This window comes from Saccopteryx leptura, chromosome 1, assembly GCF_036850995.1.
Source record: "Saccopteryx leptura isolate mSacLep1 chromosome 1, mSacLep1_pri_phased_curated, whole genome shotgun sequence".
Lineage (NCBI taxonomy): Eukaryota > Metazoa > Chordata > Mammalia > Chiroptera > Emballonuridae > Saccopteryx > Saccopteryx leptura.
Window position 1 is genome coordinate 238,922,116 of NC_089503.1, and position 16,311 is coordinate 238,938,426.

At 45.6% G+C, this 16,311-nt stretch overlaps 1 non-coding gene across 1 annotated transcript; it reads left to right on the forward strand.

The window, feature by feature from the left end:
• The first annotated feature begins 668 nt into the window (after nucleotides 1–668).
• Nucleotides 669–744, forward strand: TRNAS-GGA (transfer RNA serine (anticodon GGA)). The gene has a single exon. It is a non-coding gene; the product is annotated as a tRNA-Ser (tRNA).
• The last annotated feature ends 15,567 nt before the right edge of the window (nucleotides 745–16,311 follow it).

A 16,311-nucleotide genomic window follows, 5' to 3' on the forward strand; every position in this document is an offset into this window, starting at 1 on the left:
GCCTGTGAACAGGCCTTTAGTCATCATCCCAGAGGAGAGAGACATGGAGAATGAGGCGTGGTCTGAAGAGGAGAATTACCATCTGCTGAGCTTCCGCTCTGTCAGCACTGTGCAGTTTCTCAGAATATAAAGAGGAAGGAGACAAAGAGTCTATTGTCTAAGAGACAGATACATTGCTTATTTTTTAGAAAAAAATTAAAATATTTTTACATTGATTGAGAAAGAGAAAGGGAGAGAGAGCAAGAGAGAGAGAGCAAGAGAGAGAGAGAGAGAGAGAGAGAAAGCATCAACTCGCTGTTCCACTTACTCATTTGTTGCTTTTCCTACATGCCCTGACTGAGGCTTGAACCCACAACCTCAGTACATTGGGATGATGCTTTATGGGCTAGAATTTTTAAAATGGCTGTTTCTTCCAACTTGAATATAAGCTGCATGAGAGTGGAAATTTTCTCCATCCTGTTCCAACTGAGGTATTCCCTGGAACTGGCAGTGTGCCTGGCATGTGGCAGACACTCGATAAATATTCATTAGCTTAATGGAAGGATTAGAGTAATTACAGAGTAAGAGTAGAAGTGTGATCAAGGTGCTGGGAGAATGAGGGAGAAGGTAAAAGCCAGAAAAGTGACAATTGGACTGGGTTTGGAAGGATGAATAAGAGTTCATCAGGGGCCCTGGCCGGTTGGCTCAGTGGTAGAGCGTCGGCCTGGAGTGCGGGGGACCCGGGTTCGATTCCCGGCCAGGGCACATAGGAGAAGTGCCCATTTGCTTCTCCACCCCCACCCCCTCTTTCCTCTCTGTCTCTCTATTCCCCTCCCGCAGCCAAGGCTCCATTGGAGCAAAGATGGCCCGGGCGCTGGGGATGGCTCCTTGGCCTCTGCCCCAGGCGCTAGAGTGGCTCTGGTCGCGGCAGAGCGACGCCCCGGAGGGGCAGAGCATCGCCCCCTGGTGGGCAGAGCATCGCCCCTGGTGGGCGTGCCGGGTGAATCCCGGTCGGGCGCATGCGGGAGTCTGTCTGACTGTCTCTCCCCATTTCCAGCTTCAGAAAAAAAAAAAAAAAAAAAAAAAAAAAGAAAGAGTTCATCAGGGAGTGAAGGAGATGGTGTTTTTTCCCCTCTTCAGTTAGAGTTCAGAATAAACTTTCTATTGATGGTAATTACGAGACCTTTAACTCTTTGAGTAGTGAGTTTATTTCATGCTCGCTGACTCCCAGGAGTGAGTTTTGTTTTTCAAAAAATGAAATTAGTTCCAGTTCCAGTTTTATTAACTTAAAATCATATTTGTTTGATAACCAATTTATGGAAACAAGAAGAACATACATTTACCTTTTTTTAATGTTGCCTGACACATTTTTAAAATAAATCAATCTTACTCTGGATGGTCAGAAGGCACTAGGCTGTACATGAACGTTCGTGCTACTCAAAGGGTTAAATAAGTTATGATAAGAAGTGTAGGTGTGAGCCACAGAGAAATTAGAATAAGTGTCTTGAGGTTGCCACAATAGGGAAGGGAATTGATGGATTAATATAATAATATGCCGTGTATGTGCCCAGTGCTGTGCCAGGCACTTAATGCATGGTACTTTATTTATCTAACCCTCTCGTGAGATAGACATTTGACAAATGCAAGTGCCGGCTCAGAGGGCTTTAGTGACTTACTCTGGGTCTCATACCTTGTTGGCCAGAGGCTGGATTAGATCCAGGGCTTTCTACCTCCAAAGCTCCTGTTCTTTCCTGGGGAGACTGGACCTCTTTTAAGGCGGGGGATCTGGTCATCTTAATCATGGAGTAAATGAATGAAATGCCCCTCCAGAAATAGAACCTTTTGGTAAAGCTCCAGGCTCCAAGGCCAGAGCTTAAAAATAAGCTCAAAAGCTTTTTTCATTAGAGAGAAAAAAAAAATCTTTTGAGCCTTATGGCCTTTCATTTCTGCTTTCTCCCAGTCCACTCCTGTGCCCCCACTATCCTCCCGCCAGCCAGAGTTCTCGGGGACACTCAGAAGCTGCAGGAGGAGGCCCGAAAACCTCCATCTGTCATCCATCAAGAACCTGAAAGGCCCCAGAGCAAGTTTGGAGGCTGGGGGACACCCAGTTGTTTCAGGAGGGATTCACAGCCCGGAGGTCCCTCTCCCCATTCCCCTGGAGGGGAGGGTCCGAAGTGTGGGGGTGGAAAGGAAGAGCGGCAGAGGAGGAGGGGAGATAAGCCGGCAGTCGTTTGTCTTTTTAATTGGCTAGATGCTCAGAGGAGAGCTGCGTTGTTATCCTGGATCTGGGGCTGGACTGGATCCAGGAGCCAGGCTTCGAGACGGCAGCGTGGACTTCAGAAGGAGGCCCTGGTCTGCCCTTCACCAGGAGGGAGGCAGGGTGGGAGGCAGCAACACGTGGTCAGAGGTGGCTTTTGCTTCTCCAGCATTGCAGAAATTTAAAACAGTAATTCAGTGACTGAAATATACACATTTTAAAGACTCCATGGTATCTGAAGGCCTCTCTCAATTCATTCCTTCGCGTGTGGATGGAGCCTGTTACCCAGCTAGGCCCAGAGGTGTCTACAGGAAAAGAGAGGTGTGGAGTTGTTGGTTTGGAACTTAGAACTTTCCTTTGAAATTACATTATGGACCCTGTTAAAGTACCCAGAAGAATGTAGTATTCCCTCATATTTACCAGCTGATTCAGAAGCAGCACCACCCTGCTACATTTAGTATCCCCTTTCGGTATCTGAAACAATCAGTGAGCAAGGCAGGATAGGCACCCCTGCCCCATGTCACAGACAAGGACACTGCAGCTCCGAGAGGCCAGGTGGCACTCGTGAGGACACTCAGCATTACAGTTGGACCTCAAATCCAGGTTCTCCTAATTCTGAATTCAGGGATTGGCCCCAGTGCTGGGATTCAAATAATTTTAACAACCGATTCTCTGCCCAAATAACCATTTTTTTGTTTTTGTTTTTTGTGTTTTTCTGAAGTTGGAAATGGGGAGGCAGTCAGACTCCCGCATGCGCCCGACCGGGATCCACCCGGCATGCCCACCAGGGGGCGACGCTCTGCCCATCTGAGGTGTCATTATGCGGCAATCAGAGCCATTCTAGCGCCTGAGGCAAAGGCCACAGAACCATCCTCAGTGCCCGGGTCAACTTTGCTCCAATGGAGCCTTGGCTGCGGGAGGGGAAGAGAGAGACAGAGAAGAAGGAGAAGGGGAGGGGTGGAGAAGCAGATGGGCGCCTCTCTGTGTGCCCTGGCTGGGAATTGAACCTGGGACTCCCGCACGCTAGGCCGATGCTCTATCACTGAGCCAAACGGCCAGGGCCCCAAATAACCATTTTAAGTATAAAAAAGATATACCGAAAGGTAGTTTATTATTTAATGCATTGGATGCTCAAATAAGAACAATAAAAGAAGTACACAAAACTAGATTATGTTATAAGAGTTTTAAAATATTAATGAAAAAATATTAAATAATATCTGACAAAAAACAATAAAACTGTTATTTAAGATGTTTTCATATTGCTTCTTGATTGGCGTCCTCACTTGCAATTTTCTTCCCCTTTATCCAAGCATCATCGGCTGTGTGATTTATCCTTAATCATCTTTTCACTGTAGGAGTAGGATCCCATTCCTTTAGAGCAGGGGTCCCCAAACTATGGCCTGCGGGCCACATGCGGCCCCCTGAGGCCATTTATCTGGCCCCCACCGCACTTTCGGAAGGGGCACCTCTTTCATTGGTGGTTAGTGAGAGGAGCATAGTTCCCATTGAAATACTGGTCAGTTTATTGATTTAAATTTACTTGTTCTTTATTTTAAATATTGTATTTGTTCCTGTTTTGTTTTTTTTACTTTAAAATAAGATATATGCAGTGTGCATAGGGATTTGTTCATAGTTTTTTTTTTAATGTCCGGCCCTCCAACAGTCTGAGGGACAGTGAATTGGCTCCCTGTGTAAAAAGTTTGGGGACCCCTGCTTTAGAGGTAGGCCAAGTAGACTAATAGTCATTGTGTTTGATATATTAGAAACAGGCGGCTTCTCTTCTCTGAACATATTATGTTCATCTTTGAAAAACCTCACCTTAGACAGAACCCTAATTACAAGTGCCATTTTAACAACTGGTGCACTGAACTCAACAAAAAATTAGGTATCTGTTCTACCGAACTGGTGCAAACTGGCTGAATCCCATTACTGGTTGGCCCATTAAGCTTCTCACCCCACAGAGGAGCTACACAGGCGGACGTCTAGTGTGGTGTGGTGGTCCCACTGGTGGTCACTGGTATAGCTTTGGGGGGACAGACAACTCAGTTCTAGTTCCCACTCAGAGCGTATCTCAGCAGAGGAGAGGGGTTCAGACGTAGGGGGTGGGGGCGGTGCCTGGGAGCATGGTTGGTGCAGATGGTGAGGGCAGGGGAGGGTGGGGGAGACAGGGTGGTCCTGGTTAGCGGCAGGGTATTCAAGCCACTAGGACGGCAGACTCAGCCTGGCCTGAGCGCATGTTTGTGGGGGAGCGGCTTGGGGAGGTGGTGGGCTGCCTGCAGTTCCTGTTCCTCCCAGATCCTCCTTCAGGGAGACTCTCCCCCATCTGACACAGATGTCGATCCATCGCCCCAATACATTTAGGCCCAAAGTGCCCGATTTACATCTCTGAACACAAAGCAAAGGAAGGCACTTTTCCTTGGCTTTCTTGAAGCTCCCAGACCCTTGGGAGGAGGCCACTCAGTTTCAGAACTTCCACCTGCTGAGCGGGCAGTTTCTGGCATCTGGGATGCCTTCCCCCTTGGCCTGTGCTCCCCGGAGCTCCTCCCTCTCACCGGTGTCCCCTAACAAGCTCAGCTCAAATGCCACCACCTGGATCGACCGTTCACCTTCAAAACTCCTCCTGAATTCTGCCCCTCACAAGTCAGCTGGCCTCCCTCTCCTGCGCCCCACCCTCCGGAGCACCAGGCTCGGGGTAAAGGGACAAGGTGCCAGCTCAGGAGGGGAGAGGATCTGACCCCAGGGAGCGTGCAGGTCAAACAGAGGAAGCAAACGCCCCCTGACCACTCCAGGCTCCTGGAGGGTTGAAGAAGGAGAGAGAAGTGGGAGGAAGCCAGTGGCGATGTCGGGGGTCCCCAGTCTCTCCTTACCTGGTGCCTCCTGGAGGGGCTGGCGAGTAAGGCGGGTTGAGGGGAATAGGGAAGTCATAAGGGCCTTTGCCCTGGCTCCTACGGGGCTGTGGGAGGAACTGCTTCTCAGGGTGACACAGAAGCCAGCACCGGGAAGCCACTTGGGAGAAAAGCCGGTGACTAGGACAGTTAGCTGGAGAGTGTCTCTGGGCTGGTTCTGTGTGGTATGGAAAGCACCAGCGGTGGCCGTGGGACAGCCGAGAGTCCTGCTGGGTGCGTCTGCCAGGGAGGCGGCCGGGGTGAGACTGAGGGTGAAGTGACCCACAGGGCGGGTCACTGGGTGGGACTGAACGGGAGTCAGACTCCCAGCCAGGGTGGGCCATCGCAGGGGTTGGAGCAGACTCACCTGATCTCACCTCTGTGGTCTCCAGTCCTGACCTGATGATTGTGGAGACAGGACCTGGAGGATTTGAGCCTTCATTATAAGCTCGAGGGCCCAGTGCTCTCTCCTGGACACGACACGCAAGATCCCTCCCCCTTCCCCTCCACGCTCTGCTGTTCTCCCCCTGGCCCACCCCGGGAGCCAACCGTGTGGATGTAATAGGCCTCCCGTGTCCTCAGGCTCCTGGCTGGGCTTGGCCTTCGAGGGAAGGTTGCCACGTTAGACAAAGCTGTTGGTGAGTCTAACACCTGCTGAAGGGTGCAGGTGGGTGCTGGATGGGCTGCATTTCGTCCTGGTTTAAGTCCGGTTTGCCCTCGGATCCAGCCCTTTGCTTCCTCCGAGCTGGTTTCCTTGGTTCTCTCTGGATCTTTCTTGTTTCTGGGCTGCAGTAACGCAGCCTCCTCCTTGTCCCTGCTGCCCCAGGTGGCATCTTCCTGCCATTGCTCACCTCTGCGCACCTCATTGCCCTTCCTTCAGCTTCTCAGCCGTTCCATCATCTGAATAACCAAGAGCTCTGTTTAAAATTCCACTGCTTAACGTTTCCAAATGGATTTCTTGTTCCTGGTTGGACCCTGACTGGTGTGTTTCCCAAGGGAAGTCATGTTGACCCCATTTTACAGATGAGACTAACCAAAACTCGAGAGTTGAGTGGCTTGATTACAAAATCCGTTGTGAAGAAGTTGGGATTTGAACCCAGGTCTGACTGTGCTTGATCCCAAGTCCTTTTCATCACAGCTGCCAGCAACAGTGTCACCATAACCACCTTATGCTCCTGTGGTTTCTAGGGCTGTGAGAGGCCAGTTCGTTTGCTTCTCATTGACCCTGTATGACAGAGACTGGGCAGGAGTTAATATTGTTACACTTTAAGGATGAAGAGATGTGGGGTCACTTCGATATAGAGTGATTTTCTCTACATAAATGATCACACTAAGGAATACATACTCTACTTCTGGGACTGAATAAAGACACTCTTAGGTTGTCCCAACTCCCAGAATGCTGTCCCTGCCAGTGTCCAATCTAAATATACCTATCTTTAAAAAAAATTGTGATGAAATAGACATAACACAAACTTATGCTTTTGACTCTTGAATATACAATGCAGTGGCATTAAGCACCTTCACAGTGATGTACAACCACCACCACCATCCATCTCGAGAACTTTCCCATCATCCCAAACTGGAACTCTGTTCCCGCCAAACACTAACTGCCCACCTCCCCTCCCCTCCCCCCACCCCTTGTCAATCCCCATTCCACTTTCTACCGCTATGAATTTGACTAGTCAGGTACTCACATAAGTGGAATCCTTCAGTATTTGTCCTTTTGTGACTGGCTGCTTTCACTGAGCATACTGTCCTCAAGGGTCATCCAGGTTTCAGCATGTGTCAGAACTGCCTTCCTTTTGAAGGCCGAATAATACTCCATTCTGTGGTTGTACCCCCTCTTGTTTGTCCATTCATCCATCCGTAGCAACTTGGGTTGTTTCTACCTTTCTAGATCTACCTACCTTTTAAGGGGCCCAGCTCAAATGTCACCTCTTCCACAGACCTGTCCTGCACACAGTTGCTGAGTACATCCAGGAGTAAAGGGGATAGTCATTTGGGAACTGTCACTGGGAAGACAGCCCTCTCCCATGCCGGTTCCCAGGGGGCTTGTGCAGGGCAGAGAGCAGAGGTACACATGTTGCCCAAAGCCTGTGCTGAGTCGGGGCTTGGTACGGCATTCCTGGCACTGAACGTCACTTGTCAGAAATAACTGACTTAAATCAGACAGCTAGAGAGATGTTTCCTCCCACGAAGGAAGTGTCCGTGTGAAGTGTAAGTCAGATCCTGTACTGGGTTGGAAGCTCCAGAGAGCAGGGCTGGCTGTCTTGCCCTCAGACCCTGAGGGGGTGAGGATGACTGAGTGTGCCTCTCCTCCGAGCCACCTCTCCAGGTGGCTGAGGGGAGTGATCGCAGAACTGGCTTACTCTTGAGCAGGCGTCCACACTTCGTCACCACTGCGCCTCTCTATTCACTTCTGAACGAGTCAGCAGAGGCTGGGGCCCTGGGAACGAGGCACCAACTCAGGGAAGAACATGAAAGAAGGCAGCAAGGGAAGGAAGAGAGGCAGGTACAGAGGCAAAAAACATCTGGGAGTGTGAGATGCTTTCTGAAATTTTGGAGAATTTTGTTTTCTCGTTAAAAAATAATTTTTAAAAATTACGTTGGCTTTAGATTGCACATCAGCGCCTCCTTCCAATGTGGAGGCTCCTGAGCCTTCCTTACTCTCACGTCCCACGGTGAATCGAAGGATGTCAAGAAACACAGGGCTTGGGCCTGGGAGACGCAGAGTCCCCAGGGACTGGTGGGCGGGCTGTGCCAATCTTCCAGCAGGCGGCGGTAATGTGTCTTAGAGAAAGACACCATTTTCTAATTCACAACAAAGTCCTAAGTTAGTAGGTGGCCTGGAGTAGGGCTAAGGGTGTGATTTAGATGTTACCCAATTGTCCTTCACCATTTGACAGATGTGGAGTATAACCTGCCTGTGGGTGAGAGACTATTCCACACAAGACCTGTGGAGACAGTTACATGTATTCTACTTGGCCCCAGGGATACAGAGTAACACCAAGGAGTAGATGTTATAGGAAAGCAAGTTTTGATTTGACACAGAAAGAGTTTTACAATAATCAAAGGTGTCAAAGACTTACGGTAGTGAAGTGCTCATCACTAAAAGTATTCAAGGTTAGGCAGATGGTTCTTCTCAGTGATCTTGTAGAAGGTCCTCAAACATTAGATGAGATTGGGTTAGACGGCTTTTCAGGATCTTCTCCAACCCAGAGTGTCTATGCAACTATTTTACTAAGAGGGAAATGAAGACAAGATCTTGAGCTCATTGGAGGAAGGACTATGCCTTATTTGTCATTGGCTCACCTGTTCCTAGGACACATACACACGTATGATAAATATATCCATAGATGTAGGAGCCTTATTCAACAATTGGAAGTCAGAGAATTGGGATCTGAGCTGTTGTTTGCTCAGCTGAGCAATTTATGACAGCCCCTCTCACCTGGCTGATGATTAATGAGGCCCCTCCCACTTCCCTGCTCGTTATCTTCTCCCCTGTCTCTCTGTCGCTTATCTACGCCGCCATCTTTTTTGCATTCAAAAAACCCCACCCCCAAACACAGGCCCTCAGCCTCCACTGGACACAAGGTGGCCGGGATCAGAGTCCCCAAACAACCTGTCGCTCTTTGTTTCTCTCTCAGGATACGGAGCGAATCAGGAGTGACATTGTGACTTCGTAACAGTCTGGAGAGCTGGCCTAAATCCAGCCAAGGGCTTCGAGTGTCCTAAAAATACCCGTCCCCACCCCCGTGTCCTCTCCCAGCCCCCATGTCCAGGAATCCCTGACAGTAACCATATGCCAGCACCAAGTCAGTCAAAGCAACCTTGTCAAATGTCAGCCACAGTTGCTTGTAATCTTCTGGGAGGTAAGGCGGTGCCAGAAGTGACCGGTTTCTTTATCCACATCACCCAAATATAAACAATATCGGGGAATCATGACAGGGAGATCCTTCTAGGCCAGTCTTCCTAACCCATTTCGCCCTGAGTGGAGTTCCCTCAAGCTCAGGACCCTAATGGCTCCCGGCCTCGCAGCTTATTACTCTTATCTGCCGGGGGAAAGCACCTCGGTGAAAGACGTTTTTGGTGCCCTGTTGTGGATGTCGCGGTAATCCTCTCATTTATGTACGCAGACAAGGAGATCAAAGCCCCCCGGGGAGGCATAAAACATGTCAGGGCTGGGAGTTGTACATCCATTAAAGCTGACAAATGCTTTGTCCGGCTCATGGGCAGCCAGATAGCCACCCTGTGGGACAGAGCTGCTGCAAGGGGGGATGCAGAGGAGGCGACCGGGGTGCAGGGGTGGGAGAGGGACGGGGGACAGGGGCTGAGGGGAGACCCGGGCCACTACACCAGGGCGAGCGGGGTTCCGGCCCCCAGCCCACCTTTGGCACCGCCCAGTCTTTGATGTGAACAATTGATGTTTTTTCAGTCTTAGGAAAAGTGCCATAATGAAAAGCAGGTTCAAGTTGCCCTTCTAAAAACCCTGAGGCCCTTCTGCGTGGACCTTCCTGAACCACCGGACCTGGACCTGGAGTGGGAAATCCTGGAAGAAGGGAAGGCAGAGAAGAGGAACAAGAAAGAAAAAGGCAAGAAAAATAACTTGAGGTCATCAACATTCTCTCAGTAAAAATCACAGAATGTAGAGCTCACTTGTTGTCCAACCCATCACCACTGTGGCTGCCATCACATACTTCAAATCTCCCATTACAGGGCAAAGAGCGAGCTCCCTGGAGAAAGCCTTCCAGAAATTTCTGCTCAAGTGAAATCCGTCAATTTCCCTCAGATTCCCAGAGCAGGGGTCGGTCACTTTACAAATGGAGGGGCAAAGTGTTCCCCGAAGCTCTCCTGGCCTCTGGGAGAGGTCATAGGGAGAATGTATGCATGCATGTGCGTGTGCGTGTGTGTGTGTGCGCGTATGTGCGTGTGTGCGCGTGTGTGCGTGCGTGTGTGTGTGTGTGTGTGTGTGTGAGAGAGAGAGAGAGAGAGAGAGAGAGAGAGACCAGCACCCAGGAGCTTGCTTCTGCTCCTCCAAGACCAGCAGCATAGAGGGTGTCCTTCACAGCTGCAGGAACCTGTCATTCAAGCTGCTGAGCGGTAGTGGTGACTGCAAATATTGTGGTTTTGCAGCTTGTGTGCAGCCAGGGGAGCCTCGTGGTCACCATGTGGTCTCTGTTGGCTGATCAGACCTGGCTCCACGCTGGGAGTCTTGCTTGGAGTAGCAAGCACGTGGGATGCCCAGCTGTGCCACCATCAGCCTTGCCTTTCGTTCCCGAAGGTGCTTCCCTCAGGGTGTGAAGACAGCACAGCTGCTGAGAGTCACTGGTTCTCAGCATTGCTCTGGCTTTGCTCCTCTGTCCCTGGGTCCCTTTGTCCAGTACAGGGCTGCTCTGGTTGTAATTCTAGAAAGAGAAGTTCAATCAGTGAGATTTCTGTCTTCTTAAAGGGGGGTCTGTTGTCCCCGTGAACCTCCGTTTCTCCTGTAGACCTTGTTTCAGCCTTACAGCTCAAGCAGGGATGGCACAGGCTGCTCCAACTTACGGATGCATTCATTCAGAAATAGTCACACACTTCCCTGTGTGTCTCTTTCAATGCAACACTTCCCATCCCCCAAACCCTCAGAACTACTTAAACCCATTGCCTAAAACGCCAAATATTTGCAACAAAAAGTAAATGATGTGGCAAACCCAATTTATTTTTTTTTTATTTTATTTTTTTCTAATTCCAAAGTTAACGATCTTTTTTTTTTTTTTTTTTTTTTTTAAATAAATTTTTATTAATGGTAATGGGATGACATTAATAAATCAGGGTACATATATTCAAAGAAAACAAGTCTAGGTTATTTTGTCATTAAATTATGTTGCATACCCCTCGCCCAAAGTCAGATTGTCCTTCGCCACCCTCTATCTAGTTCTCTGTGCCCCTCCCCCTCCCCCTAACTCTCCCCCTGTCCTCCCTCCCCCCACCCCTGGTAACCACCACACTCTTGTCCATGTCTCTTAGTCTCATTTTTATGTTCCACCAATGTATGGAATCATGTAGTTCTTGTTTTTTTCTGATTTACTTATTTCACTCCTTATAATGTTATCAAGATCCCACCATTTTGCTGTAAATGATCTGATGTCATCGTTTCTTATGGCTGAGTAGTATTCCATAGTGTATATGTGCCACATCTTCTTTATCCAGTCTTCTATTGAAGGGCTTTTTGGTTGTTTCCATGTCTTGGCCACTGTGAACAGTGCTGCAATGAACATGGGGCTACATGTGTCTTCACGTATCAATGTTTCTGAGGTTTTGGGGTATATACCCAGTAGAGGGATTGCTGGGTCATAAGGTAGTTCTATTTGCAGTTTTTTGAGGAACCACCATACTTTCCTCCATAATGGTTGTACTACTTTACAGTCCCACCAACAGTGAATGAGGGTTCCTTTTTCTCCACAGCCTCTCCAACATTTGCTATTACCCGTCTTGTTGATCATAGCTAATCTAACAGGGGTGAGGTGGTATCTCATTGTAGTTTTGATTTGCATTTCCCTAATAACTAATGAAGCTGAGCATTTTTTCATATATCTGTTGGCCATTTGTATCTCTTCCTGGGAGAAGTGTCTATTCATGTCTTCTTCCCATTTTTTTATTGGATTGTTTGTTTGTTTGTTGTTGAGTTTTATGAGTTCTTTGTAAATTTTGGAAATTAGGCCCTTATCTGAGCTGTTGTTTGAAAATATCATTTCCCATTTAGTTGGCTGTCTGTTTATTTTTATATCAGTTTCTCTTGCTGAGCAAAAACTTTTTATTCTGATGTAGTCCCATTCATTTATCTTTGCCTTCACTTCTCTTGCCATTGGAGTCAAGTTCATAAAATGTTCTTTAAAACCCAGGTCCATGAGTTTAGTACCTATGTCTTCTTCTATGTACTTTATTGTTTCAGGTCTTATATTTAGGTCTTTGATCCATTTTGAATTAATTTTAGTACACGGGGACAGGCTGTAGTCGAGTTTCATTCTTTTGCATGTGGCTTTCCAGTTTTCCCAACACCATTTGTTGAAGAGGCTTTCTTTTCTCCATTGTGTGTTGTTGGCCCCTTTATCAAAGATTATTTGACCATATATATGTGGTTTTATTTCTGGGCTTTCTATTCTGTTCCATTGGTCTGAGTGTCTATTTTTCTGCCAATACCATGCTGTTTTGATTATTGTGGCCCTATAATATAGTTTAAAGTCAGGTATTGTAATGCCCCCAGCTTCATTCTTTTTCCTTAGGATTGTTTTGGCTATTCGGGGTTTTTTATAGTTCCATATAAATCTGATGATTTTTTGTTCCATTTCTTTAAAAAATCTCATAGGGATTTTGATGGGAATTGCATTAAATTTGTATATTGCTTTGGGTAATATGGCCATTTTGATTATATTTATTCTTCCTATCCAAGAACAAGGAATATTTTTCCATCTCATTGTATCTTTTTCGATTTCCCTTAACAATGCTTTGTAATTTTCATTATATAGGTCCTTTACATTCTTTGTTATGTTTATTCCTAGGTATTTTATTTTTTTTGTTGCAATCGTGAAGGGGATTATTTTTTTGGGTTCGTTTTCTAATATTTCATTGTTGGCATAGAGAAAGGCTATGGACTTCTGTATGTTAATTTTGTATCCTGCGACCTTACTGTATTGGTTTATTGTTTCTAATAATCTTTTTGTGGAGTCCTTCGGGTTTTCGATGTATAGGATCATATCATCAGCAAAAAGTGATACCTTTACTTCTTCTTTTCCAATATGGATGCCTTTTATTTCTTTGTCTTGTCTGATTGCTCTGGCCAGAACTTCTAGCACCACGTTAAATAAGAGTGGAGAGAGTGGACAACCCTGTCTTGTTCCTGATTTAAGGTAGAAAGTCCTCAGTTTTTTGCCGTTTAAAATGATGTTGGCTGATGGTTTATCATATATGGCCTTTATCATGTTGAGATATTTTCCTTCTATACCCATTTTGTTGAGAGTCTTAAACATAAAATTGTGTTGTATTTTATCAAAAGCCTTTTCTGCATCTATTGATAAGATCATGTGGTTTTTGTTCTTTGTTTTGTTGATATGGTGTATTACGTTAACCGTTTTGCGTATGTTGAACCATCCTTGAGATTCTGGGATGAATCCCACTTGATCATGATGTATTATTTTTTTAATATGTTGTTGTATTCGGTTTGCCAGTATTTTGTTTAGAATTTTAGCATCTGTATTCATTAGAGATATTGGTCTGTAGTTTTCTTTCTTTGTGCCATCCTTGCCAGGTTTTGGTATGAGGGTTATGTTGGCCTCATAAAATGTGTTTGGAAGTATTGCTTCTTCTTCAATTTTTTGGAAGACTTTGAGTAGAATAGGAACCAAGTCTTCTTTGAATGTTTGATAGAATTCACTAGTATAACCGTCTGGGCCTGGACTTTTATTTTTGGGGAGGTTTTTAATAGTTTTTTCTATTTCCTCCCTGCTGATTGGTCTGTTTAGGCTTTCTGCTTCTTCATGACTCAGTCTAGGAAGGTTGTATTGTTCTAGGAATTTATCCATTTCTTCTAGATTGTTGTATTTGGTGGCATATAATTTTTCATAGTATTCTACAATAATTCTTTGTATATCTATGATGTCTGTGGTGATCTCTCCTCTTTCATTTTGGATTTTATTTATTTGAGTCCTGTGCCTTTTTTCCTTGGTGAGTCTTGCTAAGGGTTTGTCAATTTTGTTGATCTTTTCAAAGAACCAGCTCCTTGTTTTATTAATTTTTTCTATAGTTTTTCTGTTCTCTATTTCATTTATTTCTGCTCTGATTTTTATTATCTCATTTCTTCGGCTGGTTTTGGGTTGTCTTTGTTCTTCTTTTTCTAGTTCCTTAAGGTGTGAAGTTAAGTGGTTTATTTCGGCTCTCTCTTGTTTGTTCATATAGGCCTGAAGTGATATGAACTTTCCTCTTATTACTGCTTTTGCTGCATCCCAGAGATTCTGATATGTCGTATTTTCATTTTCATTTGTCTGTATGTATCTTTTGATCTCTGCGCTTATTTCTTCTTTGACCCATTCATTTTTTAGAAGTATGTTGTTTAGTTTCCACATTTTTGTGGGTTTTTCCCCCTCTTTTTTACAGTTGAATTCTAGTTTCAAGGCTTTATGATCAGAAAATATGCTTGGTACAATTTCAATTTTTCTAAATTTGCTGATATTGTCTTTGTGGCCCAACATATGGTCAATTCTTGAGAATGTTCCATGTACACTAGAGAAAAATGTATACTCTGTCGCTTTGGGATGAAGTGTCCTGTAGATGTCTATCATATCCAGGTGTTCTAGTATTTCGTTCAAGGCCACTATATCTTTATTGATTCTCTGTTTGGATGACCGATCTAGAGCCGTCAGCGGAGTATTGAGGTCTCCAAGTATGATTGTATTTTTGTTAGTTTTTGTTTTAAGGTCAATAAGTAGCTGTCTTATATATTTTGGTGCTCCTTGGTTTGGTGCATATATATTAAGGATTGTTATGTCTTCTTGATTCAGTGTCCCCTTAATCATTATGAAGTGACCATTTTTGTCTTTGAGTACTTTTTCTGTCTTGTAGTCAGCATTATCAGATATGAGTATTGCTACACCTGCTTTTTTTTGGGTGTTGTTTGCTTGGAGTATTGTTTTCCAGCCTTTCACTTTGAATTTGTTTTTATCCTTGTTGCTTAGATGTGTTTCTTGTAGGCAGCATATAGTTGGATTTTCTTTTTTAATCCATTCTGCTACTCTGTGTCTTTTTATTGGTAAGTTTAATCCATTTACATTTAGTGTAATTATTGACACTTGTGGGTTCCCTACTGCCATTTTATAAATTGCTTTCTGTTAGTTTTGTATCTAGTTTGATTCTTCTCTTTGTTTTTCTATCATTTGTTTCTGTTTGTTTGTGTTCCATACTTCTTTCCTCTGTTGCTACCTTTTTTAAGTCATGTGTTTTTGTGGTGGTTTTTTCTAGGGTGGTTACCATTAAGTAATGAAAAGGGTACCTACCATATTCATTGTAGTACCCTATCTTATAAGTATTTCTGCACTTCATCGTCCTTTGCTACTGTTAATCTCCATTCTCTCCCCCCCTTTTTTTTTTCTTTGTTGTCACAGTTTAAGTTTGGTTTTATTGTGTTCTTGGTGGAGCTGTTACTTGTGGTGTTGTTTTCTTTTGTTCTTTGAATCTGGTTGGAAAACCCCCTTTAGTATTTCCTGGAGTGGGGGCTTTCTCGTGATAAATTCTCTCATCTTTTCTGTATTTGTGAATGTTTTTATATCTCCTTCATACTTGAAGGATAGCTTTGATGGGTATAGTATTCTTGGCTGAAAGTTCCTCTCTTTCAGGGCTTTAAATATTGGTTTCCACTCTCTTCTAGCTTGTAGAGTTTCTGCTGAGAAATCTGATGATAATCTAATAGGCCTTCCTTTATATGTTGTACTCTTTTTTTCCCTTGCTGCCTTGAGAATTTTTTCTTTGTCATTGGTTTGTGTCATCTTTATTATGATGTGCCTTGGAGTGGGTTTGTTGGGGTTAAGAAAACTCGGTGTTCTGTTTGCTTCTTGAATTTGAGGCTTTAGTTCTTTCCACAGGCTTGGGAAGTTCTCGTCTATTATTTGTTTGAGTATATTCTCCATTCCATTTTCTTTCTCTTCTCCCTCTGATATACCTATTATTCTTATGTTATTCTTTCTGATGGCAATTAGAACCGAGGGTGCGCAGATTTCACGGGTTAAGTTAATTTTAGTAATTGGGTCGCAGCTGTGCTCCCAAAGGTATTTCAGGCTGCCTGCGCGCGCCCCTCCCCCAACGCTTGATTGTTAGCTTGAATGGCTGGGTGAGGTGCCCCGCCCGCGGAGAGAATCTCCCAAGTAGGGAATACCGCCCTGGGGCCTCTCCCGCTCCCCGTGCGCGGGCCGCTGGGAACGTTAGCGGTGTTCGGTCTGCAATGCTCGGTCTGCAACCAGACCGGGAGCGCGCCAGCAGCTGCTCGCCGCTCGTTCTGCAACCGACCCGGGCTGGCGGCGGCGGCTTCCGAGTGCGGGATGACTTACCACAGGCGCACTTTCTCGCGGCTTGAATGAACGTCCCTGGGGTAGCTTCCTCCACACCCTCGTCTCTCAGATTCGAGTGATAACAGTCCTATTGCTTTCAGTTTGCTCCGAAGATAAA